Below are 12,252 nucleotides of genomic sequence, written 5' to 3' on the forward strand. Positions count from 1 at the left end.
AGGACGGTTTAGACAATAATTTGAACTGAACTAGATGATACAACCTCTATCTTCGATAATTAAAAACTGGGCCAACACCATCATAACAAAAAAAAAAAAAATTAGTCTAACCCCTCCTAATAAAAGCTCTTCTATGAGTCGAAAATTAGAAACTTTAAATAAATGAATATTTATTTAAAATAAAAATAATACACATGTTTGAACTGGATGATACAACCTCTATCCTCGACAATTAGACACTGCACAAACCCCATCAGTGCAAGTTAAAAATTTATTGTCTAAACTTTCCTGATAAAGGCTTTTGTATAAGCTGAAAATAAGAAATTTAAAATATTTATTTAAAAATAAGTCATTTGTCTGATCTTTTAACTGTCATGTTTTGAATTTAATATATAAAAGGTTATATGCCTGTCTGTCTACATATTTTCAAACTCTATCTTCTCTGAAACTGAAAGTCGCAAAGTGGCGCTTAGGTCTTGAATGATTGGATTTTTTATGGACCACTCTTTTATGGGTCTTTAACCAGTTAAAATAGTTTTTAAGGGGTTAAAAAGGGGTCAAAATTGAAAAAAATTGTTATACATTTTGTACATTTATTTTAGTTTATTTTTAATTTTTAATCAGTTCATATGTGCGTAAAGTTACAACTTTAATATTAAAGTGGGAGTACATCAGGGTTCTGTATTTAGTTTGTTACTTTTCATTTTCATTAGTATTTTCCAGGGAGTTTCATATTGGTTATCACAAATACAGTTGATGATTTATCTCTTACAGCAGTGTTCGAGCTGTTAATTTTTTTTTTCCGGTCTGTGCAAAAACAATGGCAATTTTAGAATTTGTCTAATTAGGTAATGTATACATGGATTTTCATTATGTAACAGCCACTAACGCTGGTAGCAGCATTGACCGCATGATACATATGCAGATGATCAAGAAGTGACGTCACAGCAGAGGAAGCAAAGAAAAAGAGAGAAAAAAAGCAAGTGCCGGTGAAAGATGATTTGGCCGATCGTGGCGAGACACATGGCAGATGACATAAACTAAGAGACTTTTAAAACGAGAGACGATGCGTTATTTTGGAAGAACCATAAATAAATGCATTTCATTACAACTAAAAAAGCCGAGTGGAATTTCTTTCCTTTTTGTTTTCTTTGCGACTGTCTCAGATACAACATGTTGGGTCCGAGAGTTAAAATGTAATGACTATGTTACAATTAGAATTTAATGGGGAATTCCATGAAATGAATTTCAATAAAAATAGAACCAAAGTTAAGGCAGATATTTTGTTTTCAGATACCTTACTAAATTTATTCGAAGAATAATTTTCAGGTTGACTGACACTAACACATTTGCCTATAAACCAAACTTAGATGAAAAGGCTAAGTCACGTATTGACAAATAAATAAAATAATTGACAAATATTTATTTTAGATAGAATATAGAACAGAATAAAGAAATATCACTGATTACACTATTTCAAGAGCATAAGATGCAAGAAGGTCACCAAAGCCATTACAGCAAATTGTTGATTTAAAACTAGAAATATATAAACTGAACCAAGCGTTCATTCATCAAATGATCAAGTAGTTTTATTTTTAAATAAGAAAATCAAATTTTGAAAAAGATCTGTAAAAAAAAAAAGAGATAACTCAAGAATAATTTATATTTGATTTATGTTTTAATGCCAACGAATTCCCGTTATTTGTTTAAAAATAATTTTCTTTATAAAAATTTGGAATATTATATTTTCGTTTTGTAATCGGTTCGTACATCATACATAATTTTCTTTGTTTTTTAGTAAGAATTTTAAACAAGAACCAATTTTTGTACTAAGAATGCAAAAATCTAAAAAAAAAAAAAAAAATCTCAAGAAAACTACTGATCATACATTTTCCAAATCGGCAATTTATACACATCTAAGCAAACATGATGACCTAAAACTGAAAATATAGAAGTTTTTTTTTATATACTGATCAGAAAAAATGTAATCAATAATGTGAACCTTGTCTTATCTGTGAAACAGCAGGTGTTCTTGATAAATTGAAGATTTGATATGTTACAGAAAGTAAAGGTCTAAAAGTGAATGTTAACAAGATTTTAATATTAATTTTGTTGGAGGCTGTAAAATAATGTTGGCTTCGTGTTAGTGACATATTAATATTTTTTAGTAATGTTTATATAGAATTGACGATTAGAAGCAAGATCACATAGGGATTTTTTATTCCTTCCTGTGTTACACCAGAGATATTTACACATAATAAATAGAGTAAAAAATGCATACAAACATAGCTAAAATATATACAAAAAATAGTGGTTATTTCTGTTACAGTTTGTAAAAAACTAAGGGAAGGGAAATAAGTTGCAATGTAACTCGGATATAAAAGATCCGAATATAAGAAAAACAGATAGAAAAGAGATTTTCTCTGGTCGCAAATTAGAGCATGTCTTAATGTACAGGGTAACCCGGATATAAGAACCTCGAATATAAGAGACTCGTAGGGACCCTCCCCTTTGGATAAGAAGTCTCTTATATCCGGGTTTCACTGTATTTAATTTTGTTCAAATATAAAATTTTAATTCAGTTAAACTGCATAGCATGTCCACATTTTACAACAGGAAATTTCGACTGATGAACAAAACTAAAACGTAATGGATCTTCAATGTGTTTGTGAGATTAGCTGAGTTATCTCTCCTTTTACTGTTTTGGCTCTGAATGTCAAAGACTAAGTTTATTTCTCTGTTTTACACAGCAACATAGTTAAACTCCAGAGTCCAACTTTTTCTGACGATGGTAGGGGTGGTAACTATGTGAAAATTCTGGTTTCTGACAAGACTGCCCAGTTTTAGGATTGCAGTCCAGCTAACACGACTTTGGTGAAAATCCAGGAGTAGGTATCATTTTTCTAATGCTTGCATTTGTATTTTTGATTCTGGCAAGAAACATTCTCAGAAGAATGGACGATGAATGACAAAAGAAGAAAAATTCCTAAGAGTTTAAATCTGAAAATAGTTTAATTTGCATTTGATATTTGTTTCAGATTTTACAATAAAACTTAAAATCCCATCATAAGATTCTACTTTTTGGATAATTACTAGGGCTATGACAACAGCATATTCTTTTCGTTGTTTTGACTCTCAAGTATATATCTATATTTCCATTGTTTCTTTCCAATGACAACAGCATATTCTTTTCGTTGTTTTGACTCTCAAGTATATATCCGACACAATTAGACACATTTAATCAACCAAGAACCACATCACTCTTTATAAAAGCATATAAAATATTAACGGATACATACTCGAGAGTCAAAACAATGAAAAGAATATGCTGTTGTCCTAGCCCTAATGATTACATGTAAACAGCCTGAAAAAGTTGTTGATAAAAAGAAATAGAAAAATAAAATTAAATAAATTGCAACTTTTGAGATATTGTTTAAAGTTTGAGGTATAATTAGAAATTTATTAAAGCTAAAACGATCATAAAGAAAAAATAAATAATATCGTTTTTGGTTTTAAAAAATTTTCAATAATATTCTCCCCACCCCCAAGAACATTTTTAGAGTGGAGAATCACTATTGCATATAAATTTACATTTGTGTTTGCCAAGCTATAATGTTTTTAAAATATTTTTTTCAGAAGAAAATAATTCTATTTTATTATTTCAATAATATTAATAATATTTTTATACTTACAGACACTAATATTTCATGCTTAGGCAACCTTCAGTGCAGGAATTAATTACTGCTGGTTGCGAGACTCAAATACAGTCAACAAAGTCAACCTGGGCTTTATATATATTTAGCGATAGGAGCAATTTCCATTGTTTCTTTCCAATGACTTCTCGTCTGTAGAACACAGTAACACGAGACTAGATTCCTGGAGACTACAACATAGTCGTCTTCAAATTTAATGACAACAAATATTTGACATGAACCATCGACAAACAGTGCATAAAATCATCAGCAACTTCCGGATATCCAGACTATAATGATCTCCCAATTCTGGGATAGATAGCATGCTTAAGAACATATAGCTAAATGCGTTTTTTTTTTTGAAGAGAGATACATATATAGGTACCCTTTAATCAAGTATCGATCTTATGAAAAAAATGAAACAAAACTCTGCAGAGGTTGAAACAGAAAGATGGAGGTGGGGGTTTATCTTCTTGCATGGAAGCTAGCGAATGAATAAATAAGACTATTCATGTGACATTGAGCTGATTTGGCAGTAATTCAGGCAGAGCGTCGAATGGTAAAAGCATGGTCACTAGTCATTCATAATATGAGTCTGAAACACACATACACACACACACACACACACACACACACTCGGTGCCTCCATTTAGTCTCGAAAGACAAAGGATACCCTCTGTAGAAGCAGCTGCGCATGTAATTGTGAGGCAAGGGTTGCGCAATCTCTTACCACCTCTCCTGAATCGGCATTGCTTGAGTCCAGTGGCAAGAAGTCCAGGACGACTGGAAACAATGGCGATATAAGCGGAGAGTACATGCAGCAGTAGCACCTGGAAGTCCCAAATGGTCACCCATCTGGCACTGGCCAGGCTCTTCATTGCTTAACTATCGTGATCTGACGGAAACCGGTGTGCCAAACGTGATTATGTTATACACCTACATACACACACACACATAAAGTAAGTAATTATTTTATTTTTAATCAGAAAATAAATTAGTTACTCCCCCCCCCAAAAAAAAACACATGCACACACAATTGCTATCCAAGAAATTAAGAAAATAGCAATGATTTAAAAATAGAAGTTACATATCCTTAAAAACGGTGCCTGATTTGGAAGGGGTGATCATTTTATGCAAATTTATATGTGTAAGTGATAACCTCAAAGTTAACATCTTGTTTCTTTAATTTCTTTCAATAACTTTTTCAGACTGTATGTAAGCGTCTTAAAAAGTAGAATCTAATTTTTTGGGTGTTAGTTATCATAAGTTGCATGACATGATAACAGCCATCTTCACACAAGCACCATAAAGTGTTTTAGAACATTGCATAAAGTTTTGTTTACTTTGTTTAATTGTTTGAAAGATATTGCATGAATGGACGTATTTTAAATAAACAGAACAAAATTATTCTTTAACATGATAAAACAATTACAGGGAGATAACTCAAGGAAATTTTTATGGAGTTATCTTTTCCTTAAATGTAACACTATATCTGCTTTGTTGTTTTTTCTAGGATCTTCGAATTGAGAATAGACGTAGTTAATTATGTTTCGGATTTTTTTTTTTTTAGATTAAAATTGATGGTTTGTCTTATTTGAGTTTGTACTTATGCAGAATACGAACCATGCTGTTTTTTTTTATAGATAGGATTTTCAATTAAATTCGATTTTTACGATACCTTTTTGTTTATCAAATTGTTAAGTAAAAGTACAGAATAGTTAACAAACCTCTCTTTATATTTGAAATAGGTTTCTAAATAATAACCTTATTATTTCACCATGGTCTGTAAACTGCAGAAGTAACTTTGGATTATTAATTGACTTACTACTTGAATTTTTGTTGCTATTTTCACAACGTTTCGGCCGATGCAACCACCAAAATTTCTGAGGTGCAAGGTGCATCCTTTCAAAGGCAGAAACCATAGATTCAAACGTGGGAATCTTTATTGGCGGAATTTCGAACTGAATGGCGGTAGATTATTCTATCAACCATCAGCAGTGAGACGTATAACATCATATTAACATTTCTACCTAGCCATGGTTGACAGAATGCGACAATCGACCGCCATGGATTAAATTAATAAGGTTTAGCATTCCCAAATTCGACAATTAGATTCACAAATTCAAAAAGATTAACCTGAAGAAGGCCGGAAGTTATATTGGCCGAAACGTGAATGTAATTGTAGAATAGAAAGGAAAAGTCTCATTTGTGGGAAGTCGAAATAGAGTTACCAGTGTATTAGAATTTTTGTAGGAATTTTTGACACTCCTAGCAGTAACACGAAACTGCGAATAAAATATAAAAAAAACTCGTAATTTCTCTTTTAAAAGTGGGTTGTTTATGTTCTTTATGGATTATACTTCCAAAATAAACTATTAAAGTTGTATAAAAAGTAATAGAAATATTTTTTTTTTTATAAAAAAAAAAAAACAGTAATGAAATTAATTGAATTTTACGAGTTCAGTATTTTTCAATTTTTAAACTTTAAAAATCTATCAAAATTTTTCTATTGATTCTATTTTTACGATATTTTCAGGATCAATGTGAAATTTTATGCTCTTTCCAATAAACCGAATATAATATTTTAGACAAACGGTTTTTTTAATTCATGCCTCCCCATTTTGAAATGTCTATTAAAAAGTAAATAATTAATTTACTCACCAAAGTTTTATGTATCACAAATTGAAGATAAAAGATCAATAAATAATATATTCAAATTTAAAACAAAAAAAAAGAAGTGTTTTTTAGAAATTTACCTGTAAAGTTCGAAGTTTAAAACCTTTTTTTTTAAAACCACATGTTTTTTTTTTTTAAATGAAACTGTGTCCTTGCTCCTTTAATTGAAAAAAAAATTAGGGTTTGAATTACATTTTTCGAGTAGTTACAAGCTTGGAAAGACAGGGGGGTCGAATTAATTCACGCCCCCCATTTTGAAATGTCTATTAAAAAGTAAATAATTAATTTACTCACCGAAGTTTTATATATCACAAATTGAATATAAAAGATCAATAAGTAATATATTCAAATTTAAAACAAAAAAAAAAAGAAGTGTTTTATAGAAATTTAACTGTAAAAAGTCCGAAGTTTAAAACCTTTTTTTATCACGTTTTTTTTTTTATTTTATTAAAATGAAACCTTGGTCCTTGCTCCTTTAATTGAAAAAAAAAAAAATTAGGGTTTGAATTACATTTTTCGAGTAGTAATAAGCTTGGAAAGACAGGGCGTCGAATTATTCAATATTTTTCACGAAGTTTTTGACACACCTAAGTCACCACTTATAGGATGTGAGATTGGTAGGATAACCAATTTACAATGGGGATTTATCAATTTTTAGGACCATGGTTGCGTGTGTCACAATCTAATGAAATCGAAAGTAGGAGTGTATCTACAGGACCATTAAAAGTAAATTTACCGGAATCACCGATTAATTGAAAGGTTTCACCAATCCACATCTATAATATAAATCTCACCTGTCTGTTTAAATGGATGTATTATGTTTGTATGTCTACCTAAAACTTTCGACAGAGGCGATGGATTTTCACGAGATCAGTATCGTTTTGAAGCTCGATCCTTTGGATTCTTTCTTCGCGTTCTTTTCATTTTACTTCTAAGTAGATGTGTATATGGCAGTGGCACCATTCTAGATCAGTCGGGTTCGATTTTTGTCACCAACTATGAAAAGGTATACATGCATATATTTTCCGTCCACCAATAGATTAAATAGTAGCATAGATTAGACTCTCAACTGCTGAGTTGTGCAGCTGAAAACTCCAAAACAACACGTTTTCTCTGCTTGTCTTGGCATTTTTTCTAGTTGTCTTTATCTTTTATCCACTGGACTCCAGCAATAACCATCTTGTACATATACGTCAGGATTTCATCCATTTTACTCGAAACTGTTATTGAAAAATTGTACCACAAACGAACTACAAAGACAAACAAAAACAAAGCACATATACCCATACATACCAGTACAGATAATCACAAACATATACATTTACGTATGTACACATATGATATCAGCTTAACATATATGAGGAATGTATGTATAATGCACGTAGGTTTAACTGTCTTGGAACTTTTTGCTGCCCTTACCTTTTTCATTTAATTTCGCTTGTAAGTTATTTTTTAATGTAATCAAGGATCATGAAAAATATGTATCCATTATTTGACATTAAACATAGGCGACACGGCTTGGTAAAATAAGTCTCATGAAAGATAACTAGTAGATTGTGTAATGTTTTAAGTGCAGTCATATGTGTAGAACTTTTATGAAAAATGACAAATTTTATTTGACGATAGACAGCATGTCCAAAGAGTTACTGAAGAGTTTTGAACTTAAATAGATTCTTTATTGTTGATGATATCTTTCTCTAATTTTAACACAATCTGACTAAGACATTGGGAAAGTAAAAAAAGAAATGCGAAATTCAAACAATCTTTATTTATGAAAAATAATGGCTTTTAAAATATTGTCCATTTTCGGCTTCGCATCTTTTTGCTCTTTCCAAAACACTAGCGAGTGGAAAATATTTTTTACTTAACTGATAATTACTCTCTTCTGTTTGCCTGCTTTCCAGCTGACTGCAATATGGTCGTCTTCAAGTCCAATGTAAACAAGTTCTTGATGAGCTGTTCCACTTAAGTAATCCAATTTACCAAATTTCCACTATCAACGATTACTACGATATTATCCCTTTGACTAGAGTACACTCTTTAACCTTTATCCTCGAGTGGCCTCTGGGCCTTGATAAGCGGTGACTCCTATGTAAGAAAATAAAAAAAAAAACATTGTTGGAATCATTTACTTATAAATAGATTCTGGTAGTGTTAAGCTATCACCAACATTCAAAGAATTAATAGGAAAGTTGGTGATTTTTATTAATTGAGCATGTCTCGATATTTTATTTAAAACTTGTTGATACTAAGATGAAGATATCATCAAGATGGTTTTCAGCGAATCATGTTTTCAAATTGCTTTAATTTTGAAAAAGTTGTTCACATTGAAACGTTCGTCCAGACAAAGACGCCATATTTTTTTTTGTGTCGTCACTAATTTGAAATACTTTCTGCTTGGAAAATATATTTCGTGTAAAAAAAAAAAATCAGTGAATAAAATATCTTTGGAATTAAATTTGGATCTTAATAGATTGCCACGCTGCATTCCTATCAATTCCATTTGAAAGCATTCCAATACTGTTTTCATTTCTACACCAAATAATGCCCAATCATTATTATGCAGACACAAGTTGGCAAAACGTGATACAAATTCCTTTCACAAATTCGAAATTACATTTAAAAATAGCTTTGAATGTTGCAGTTTCCTTGCATGGAATGATGGGAAATGAGCATAATTTTATTTCTAAATTCATGTTCCAATGAATGCTAAAAGATAAAATACAGAGTGAAAAGATAAAATTGTTGACCTAGAAAAGACGACATGATTCCATTTCCGTTTGATGAAAACCAATTTTCTTTTTTGCTTGCAAACCTCTACTAGTTGGCCAGTTGTGTACAAATCCCAAGAGCGATAGGAGCCTTCCATCATGTCTGAAAGTGACACAATGTTCAACGATCGCGATCAGACATGTGCCGCTGTACAACTCATGCTCTTTACCAATCTAAGTTATGACAACAGGACCATTGCCAGCACCCTCAAAATGCGTTGCTGAATTGCCTCAAATAACAGGGACATGCCTTGGGTGATGAAATCAAAGTTTCCAGCCACAGTTATAGTCTTTAGTGAGGGCCACATCATGCCACCTCACATCTTCGAAGTCGGCTTGAAAGTCAATACCAAAGTGTTCCTGGATGTACTGAAACGTGTGGTGATCTCCTGGTGCAATCAGGTGGTCGCTGGCAGATCTTGGGTGTGGCAGCAGGACTCGGTGCTGGCCCATAAGTCCAAAGAGACCAAGACTTGGCTTCAGAAGGAGTGCTATGACTTTGTACCCTTCTCTCACTGGCCTCTCTCCTTCCTCTACCTGAACCTGCTGGACTATTTCGTTTGGTTATACATTGAGAACATCACCAACATGACCTCTCACAACACCGAAGCCAGCCTGACTACCGCCGTCCACTGAGTATTCGCCGAGCTCCCACCGGTGCTTGTGGAAAAGCCATGTATGAAGTTCTGAACCAATAATGAGGCAGTGATTGAGGCTGAAGGCGGCTACATTGAATAGATGTCACATACAACATGATCAAATTACCTGAATTGATTTTTTCAATAAAATTTAAAAATAAAGCTGAAGTGTTGTTTTTTTAAGCGCGATACTTTTATCATTCCACCCTGTATATACACATTGCGTGTCAAATTATTAACGAGATAACATGTTTTTACCAGTTTCAGAAACTTACTGGTAGTTTTGTATCAAAAGCTTCGGAAACATTTGCAATGCTGAGCTGCGCGTACTGTGAAATTTTTGTACTGTTCCATGCAATGTAAACAACTTGCCATCGTAATTGCTGAATCCATGGTATTTGAGCTGTGTCAAATTATTAACAAGGCAGTTTGTTTCGTCAATAAAATGGGTCATAAAGGTGGTTTGAGTAGTTCTTAAAAGAGTACTATTACTGAACAGCTAGCAGCAGGTAAAACTACTTTTGAAATATCAAAAATAATAGGAAGGTTCCATCAAACTGTGAAGAACTTTGTCAAGGACCCTACAAAGGTACATAAGAGAGCTGATAAAGGTAAATCTAGAGTTGTTTCACGCCGTTCTCTACTCCAAATTAAACGTGAAGTTGTTAAGTTGAGAAGTCTTTGACCAAGCCGGATTGAAGAATGTCTCAAAAAGCACTCGATGTTGCCTTCTGAAAGAAGTAGCAAAGTCTGTTAAGCCTGTGACAAAGTCTCTATTAAAGCAACATCACATACAAAACCGATTGAAATGGCAGAGGACAACATGAAAACGGATTTTTCCAAAGTTTTGTTGATTGATGAAGTGTGTGTTACTCTTGATGGTCCAGATGGTTGGAGCAAGGGATGGGTCTTAGATGGACAACATCGTCATCAGTGTTTAAGATGCCAACAAGGTGGTGGTGGGATAAAGATTTGGGCTGGGATTATTAGAGGTACTTTAGTTGGCCCATGGAGAATCCCAGAAGGCATAAAAATGCTTACATAGCTTTTCTGAAGGAGCACTTTGAACCATAGCTGAAGAAGTAAAGATTTACATCCAGAAGAACTATTATTTTTATGCAGGGTAATGCTCTCTCACATGCAGCAAACAAAAGCAAATAGTGTTTGCAACAACTGAGGGCCTCTGGGCTACGGAAGATGGAGTGGCTTGCAAATTCATCAGATTGAACCCAATTGAGAACCTTTGGAGTATCATAAATCGACGTCTCTATGCAAGTGGACGCCAATTTAAGAGCAAAGATGAGTTGTGGGATGCTCTCCAAGAGGTATAACTTTTTTTTTTTTTTACACAGTGATCACCACTTATCAAGGCCCGGAAGCCACTCAGGGATAAGAGTTATTGCAAGTACATTACGTTAGTGTGGAGATTTGATGAAGTGTTTACTTAAGGGGGCGGTTCATTAGGAATTTGTTACCATTGGACTTGAAGACATCCAAGTTGTAGTCCAGTGGGAAGCAGGCAGACGGAACAGAGTTCCACAGGCGTGCAGTTCTAAGAAAGAAACTTTGTTCATGGAATCCGCGTTTTAATTTAAGCACAGATATAGAGTGGGGGAATTTTTCACAGTGGATTCAGCTAGACGGGTGTTTTTCGTGAAAGATTGGCGAGGGGGGACCAGAGATTGGAGTTCAGACAAGCAACTGTTGACGAAATCACGTTTGTCTAATTCTGTGGACCAACGTCTTTTACTAATCATTCATAAAAAAGGATCGCATATCCCCTTCTAATTATGTCAACGTAGAAATTGCTATGCAGTTATTGTGTTCTAAGCATTTTTCTTAGTTCATTTGATGTTTGAAAATTATTTCAATGAACGAGTTATGGACATATTGTGTTTTTTTTCTCAACCGCATTAATAACTTGACACACTAAAATCAACAGATATTCCTTTCTTCTGCCATAGTTTCGCTAATACTGCTTTAAATACTTTTATTTTCTGACTGGAGTAGCTGAATAGTATTGTAAGCACTTTCCCCAAGTTTCATGGATTTTTAATCACTCGTTCCTTAAATATTAAAAAAAATGTAAACTCGTTAATAATTTGATATGCAGTGTAGTTATTTGGTGAATTATTTGAAGACATCACAGCTTTTTCTCTCCTAAATAAATAATTGCGAGTATAATGTTCCCTCACTGCAATCATGAACATTTATACCGAATTTATGTCTAGTAGGCATTACAGTTCTGTTTATGTTTAATAGGCATTCAAGTTGTTTTCATGTTTGGTAGACATTCAAGTTCACTTCATGTCTAGTAGGCATTCAAATTCTCCTGATGTCTAGTAGGCATTCAAGTTGTCTTCATGTCTAGTAGGAAGTTCTCTTCATGTCTAGTAGGCATTCAAGTCCTGTTTATATCTCATATGGATTCTAGTTATTTTCATGTCTAGTAAGCATTCACGCTCTCTACATTTC

This window comes from Euprymna scolopes, chromosome 6, assembly GCF_053919585.1.
Source record: "Euprymna scolopes isolate OS-2025 chromosome 6, ASM5391958v1, whole genome shotgun sequence".
NCBI classification, from domain to species: domain Eukaryota; kingdom Metazoa; phylum Mollusca; class Cephalopoda; order Sepiida; family Sepiolidae; genus Euprymna; species Euprymna scolopes.